Source organism: Garra rufa, chromosome 25 (assembly GCF_049309525.1).
Source record: "Garra rufa chromosome 25, GarRuf1.0, whole genome shotgun sequence".
Classification (NCBI taxonomy): domain Eukaryota; kingdom Metazoa; phylum Chordata; class Actinopteri; order Cypriniformes; family Cyprinidae; genus Garra; species Garra rufa.
This window is the reverse complement of record NC_133385.1, coordinates 22658022-22664536: the sequence shown is the minus strand read 5'-3', so window position 1 is coordinate 22664536 and position 6515 is coordinate 22658022.

Sequence of the window (6515 nt, the reverse complement as noted above, 5' to 3'; positions counted from 1 at the left end):
CATCAGTTGATCAGTGGAAATACCAAATTTAAAGGATTGACTTGTAATAACCTTTTGTTTGGAAAATGTTGGCTTGTGGCTGACAGGGTGTAGCGGCACTGTAAGTATTAACATTTATTTTAATAAAGATCTTGTCAGAGAAGTCTACACACAACACATAAGCAAACTGTCATATCAATACACAGGTCTATTAACACTAAATATTATAAATTATTAAGAAATTTTAAAAACAAGGTCAAGAATAGGAATATTAAGTCAAAATATAGTGCAAGTTACAAAATACTGATTTATATATTAAAACATAAATTTAATATACTTTTTTATAATGTACACTAAATATAATGTATAATTATATATATATATTAGTGGTGGGCCGTTATCGGCGTTAACGTGCTGCGTTAACGTGAGACTCATATCGCGCGATAAAAAAAATATCGCCGTTAATCTATTCTCAAAGTTGGGTTGGGAGCTGGGTCTAAACTACGCAAGATATGATGACTTTAACCTTGATATTTTAGCGCGGATGACGTATATCTAGTTGAATTGCAATGTAGGGGGCGACAACGAGTCTTCAACTTCTGTGAAATGACCACATCAAATGAGACGCGCCGACATGGATGCAGTTATGAAGCCGCTTCAGGGCAGGTGCGTGCGTTGCTAGACCCTTTTTACTGTGCCCCAGTAAAATCTCAAGTTTGAGTTATAATTTACTTTGATAATCCCGAAATAAAGACATTATACTATATGCAACAACTGAATTGACGCTTCTAAAAGCAACGCAGTTTATTGGAAGATGCACGCAGATAGGCTATCCATACCCGCGCGCCTGTATATTTTACTGGAACGCACACGTCGTACAGCCTTTTGCGCAGAAGTACTTGGTTACACAAGTTTGTATAGTTAACCCTTATGTGTTGTTAGGGACGTTTTCGTCCACTGAGGGGTGCTGTTGAGTCTTAATTTGGCCACAACTTTTTCTCTGTTAAAGCAAATGGAATGATTTTTGGTGACTAATCTTATTTTGATACATATTTTGGGAAAATGCTTTGAAATTTTTCAAAAACTCAACAGTACACTGTGGGAAAATTTACTACCCTTTCGTTATGTTTCGTGGCTGAAAACAGCCACGAAACATAACGAAAGGTTGTAAATTGAAACAATGCACAAGGGTTAATTGTGTTTTAAATGCAATTGTCAAGCAGTTTGTAATGCATTTTGGAAACAGGAGATGAGCGCCTGGTCTAATGCGCCACCTGGCTTGAGAAACCCGTTCTCAAAGACTTACTTTTAGTCATTATTTGGGTAGCACACATATTCTGAATGCTTTCAGAAGAATTCAAATTAGCCATTTTAATCTAGATTAATCTAGATTAATTTCAAGATTTAATCTAGATTAATCTAGATTAAAAAAATTAATCTATGCCCACCACTAATATATATATATATATATATATATATATATATATATTTTTTTTTTTTTTTTCAGTCAAATTTCATTGAACATTTTTAGATAAAAAAAAAAGAGTATATTGTCAATAGTGTGGTGAAGTATGAAGCTCACACAAATGTTACTTTCAAACTAAGCAATTTTTTTATGGACTCCTATGATGGCATTTTAGTATGACAGCGTTTTAGTGCCACATTAAAAATAACATCTAAGATTACAAGATTAAAGTAATATTTTGTCAAAATTACAAGAATAAAGTAAAAATTATGAGAATAAAGTCAAAATATTTTGAGAATGAATAAAGTAAAAATTACAAGAATAAAGTTTAAATATTTAGAGAATAAAGTAAAAATATGACAATAAAGTAAAAATATTTTGATAATAAAGTAAAAATTACAAGAATAAAATCTAAATATTTCGAGAATGAAGTAAAATTTAAAAATTTAAATTACAAGAATAAAATTTAAATATTTAGAGAATGAAAGTCGAAATTGCAAGAATAAAGTCAAAATATTTAGAGAATGAAAGTCGAAATTGCAAGAATAAAGTCAAAATATTTAGAGAATGAATAAAGTAAAAATTACGAGAATAGTCAAAATATTTTGAGAATAAATAAAAATTAAGAGAATACAGTTGAAATATTTAGAGAAGTCAAATTATGACAAAGTCAAAATATTTTGATAATAAAGTAAAAATATTTTGATAATAAAGTAAAAATTACAAGAATAAAGTCTAAATATTTTGAGAATAAAGTAAACTTACCAGAATTAAGTTGAAATATTTAGAGTAAAGTAAAAAATTAAGAAAAAAAACCCGAAATATTCCATGAATAAATAAAAATTACAAGAATAAAGTCTAAATATTTTGAGAATAAAGTAAACTTACCAGAATTAAGTTGAAATATTTAGAGTAAAGTAAAAAATTAAGAAAAAAAACCCGAAATATTCCATGAATAAATAAAAATTACAAGAATAAAGTCTAAATATTTTGAGAATAAAGTCGAAATATTACAAGAGTAAAATAAAAATTCAAGAAAAAAAATCAAAATATTCCATGAATAAATAAAAATTACAAGAATAAAGTCAAAATATTTCAAGAATGAATAAAGTAAAAATTTTAAGAATAAAGTCTAAATATTTCGAGAATTAAGTAAAAATTACGAGAATAAAGTTGAAATATGAGGGTAAAGTAAAAATTCAAGAAAAAAAATCTAAATATTCCATGAATAAATAAAAATTACAAGAATAAAGTTGAAATATTTTGAGAATAAAGTCGAAATTGAAAGAATAAAGTCAAAATATTTAGAGAATGAATAAAGTAAAAATTACGAGAATAAAGTAAAAATTACGAGAATAAAAATCTAAATATTCAGAGAATAAATAAAAATTACAAGAATAAAGTTTAAATATTTTGAGAATGAATAAAGTAAAAATTACAATAAAGTTGAAATATTTAGAGAATAAAGTCTAAATACTTCAAGAATAAAGTCAAATTATGACAATAGTCAAAATATTTTAATAGTAAAAATTACAATAAAGTCTAAATATTGCGAGAATAAAGTAAAAATTATGAAAATAACGTTTAAATATTACAAGAGTAAAGTAAAAAAAAAATCAAGAAAAAAATCGAAATATTCAGAGAATAAATAAAAATTACAAGAATAAATTTGAAATATTTTGAGAAAAAAAGTTGAAATATTACGAGAGTAAAGTAAAAATTACGAGAATAAAATCTAAATATACAGAGAATTAAGTCAAAATTACGAGAGTAAAGTTGAAATATTTTGAGAATAAAGTCGAAATTACCAGAATAAAGTCGAAATATTTAAAGAATAAAGAATTTGGGCCATTTGCATACAAAGATATTTAAAAAAAGCCAAAATTACGAGAATAAAATTGAAATATTTTGAGAATATTTCAAGGAATTTTTACTTTATTCAAGTAACATCTCGACTTTACTCTCGAAATATTTCAGCTTTATTCTATTTTTAAAGGCAAATTTACGAGAATAAAGTAAAAATTATGAGCATAGAGTTAAATTTTTTTTCATCTGTCAATTGGATAAAACAATTCCATACACAAGGTTGCAGTAAAAGAGCCACTCTTTTATTATCAAAATATGAAATTCATTCTCATGTCTGATTTCAAACACGCAAACAATCATTGAAATCATCCCAGCGTCTCGCTCATTCTCTGTTAAAACCATTCACAGGTTCCTTTAAAAAAAAAAACACACACAAAGACCTTTTAGACCTCTTTTACATGTCTTAAATCAATCAATAAATATTGCATATTTCACTAGGAGTGAATCCTTGTGTCATTTGGTGTGTCATCTAGTCTTACACAAGGCACTTCAGAACATGTTACTACTAGTATAAACTCTCAACCCAAACTGCTGTAAGTGCTAGCAACACGCAAGATTAGTCAAATATACTTAGCTAAACAAGACCAGCCAATGTATACAAAATAGTATAAATTTATCCATTTATAAAGGGCAGTAGAAAATCCTTTGTAGAAACAAATCAAATACATAAATACACTACTCCACTGGACAGAATGTGTGGGTTATAGTGTTAAACAGACACTACATCTGTTGTATAGATGCCAAATATAAGGCTGTGCTTTGTCTAGTGCAGTTAAGAAGAGGCACTGCAAAATGGCTGCGCTGGTAATGGGTTTCATGCTGTGTACAAATGCTGCATTCAACAGTTTAGTGCTGATACAGTTAGAATCCAGATATTATAAAGCTAATATAAAAGTCATCAAAAACGTTTAGAATGGTAAGTGTTAAATGGCAGTGGGAGTTATATAAAATAGTTAAAGCTGTAACAGCTGAAATGGTTAGCAGGTGCAATGCTATTAGGCCCATCAGTAACGTATTGTATGTGAATCACGTAAAAAAAAAAAAAAAAAAAAAAAAAAAAATTATATATATATATATATATATATATATATATATATCCAGGCCATATTTTACCCTAATATCAAAAGGAATGATAATTTTGCATAAAAAATTAAAGCCTATTTTAGGAGCATTCATTTAAAAATGATTTAAATGACAATTAAGGATAGAGATTCACATTTATTTAATTCTCATTTTTTATTGTAATAATTTTCATATGTTGAATACTATGTAATATAAAAAAATTACTTTAAATACATTTTAAATCAACAAATAATTTGCATTATGGTAGACATTTTTTATTATATAAATCACAGGAATATGTTTTACTGTAAGAAACTAAAAATCCTGTATGTGTTGTATGATATAATAAAACAATAATAATATAATTAATATCAATAAAATAAAAATTCTAAATCAACAAAACTTTTTGCATTATGGTAATTAGGGGTCGACCGATTTATCGGCACAATAATAAGCATTTTTATGGTTATCGGTCATTTTAAAAAACTATTTGCAGATAAAATAATTTAAAAGCCTTTAAAGAAAGTTTTTGTCAGTGCCCTTGTTTTTCTTCATTTTCATTTTTACACCAGACATACATATCGGTTAAAAATATCAGTTATTGGTCTACTTGAAAGACACATAATTTCTTCAATTTGACACACACATACATCTATACATATATGCATACATATATATATATATATATATATATATAGGTTCAGAATATCGGTTATCTGTCTAATTTATCTGTAATAATCGGTATCGCATTGACCCTGAAAAACACATATTTTTTTATGTATTGACATAAATTTTCATTTTTACACATACATATCGGTTCAATATCAGTTTTTACACCAGACATATATATCGGATCAAAATATAATTTTTCCGTCTACTTGATCTGTTATAATCAGTATCGCATCGGCCCTGAAAACACATATCTTTTTATTTTTATTTTTACACCAGACATATATATCGGATCAAAATATCGGTTATCGGTCTATTTGATCTGTAATAATCAGTATCATATCGGCCCTGAAAAAAAACATATGATTTCTTAATTTTGACATTAATTGTACACATATATATACATTATAGATATATATATATATATATATATATAGGGGTTCAAAATAATCGGTATCGCATTGACCCTGAAAAACACATAATTTTTTAACATATTGACATTAATTTGTAATTTTTACACATACATATCGGTTCAAAATATCAATTATTGGTTTACTTGATCTGTAATAATCGGTATCGCATCGGCCCTGAAAAACATATATAATTTCTTAATTTTGACATAAATTTTCATTTTTACACCAGACATATATATCGGATCAAAATATCGGTTGTCGGTCTACTTGATCTGATATAATCAGTATCGCATTGAATCTGAAAAACTCATATCATTTTTTTTACATTTTGACATTAATTTAGATTTTTACACATACATATCAGTTTAAAATATCAGTTACCTTTCTGCTTAATCTGTAATGATGGGGATCACATCGGCCCTGAAAAACATCATTTCTACATTTTGACATTAATTTTACACATACATATACATATTTATATACATATATTAGTTCAAAATATTGGTTATTCATCTATTTGATCTGTAATAATCAGTATTGCATCTGTCCTGAAAAACATTTTTTAATTTTGACATTCATTTTCTAATTTTGACATTCACTTTCATTTTTACACATATATATCGGTTATCGGCCTACTTGATCTGTAATTATCAGTATCGTATCGGCCCTGAAAAACACATAGCATTTCTTAATTTTTACATTAATTTTATATATCGGTTCAGAATATTGGTTATCTGTCTACTTGACCTGTAATAATCGGTATCGCATCGACCCTAAAAAACACATTTTTTTAAATTTTGACATTATTTTTAAATTTTTACAGCAGACATATATATTGGATCAAAATATTGGTTATCAGTCTACTTGATCGGTAATAATCAAAAATAATAAAATAAATAAATAATCAAAATTGGCCCTGAATAACACATATTTCTTAATTTTGAGATTAATTTTCATTTTTACACATATATATATATCGGTTCAGAATATTGGTTATCGGTCTACTTGATCTGTAATAATCGGTAATGCATCGGCCCTGAAAAACACATATCGGTCGACCC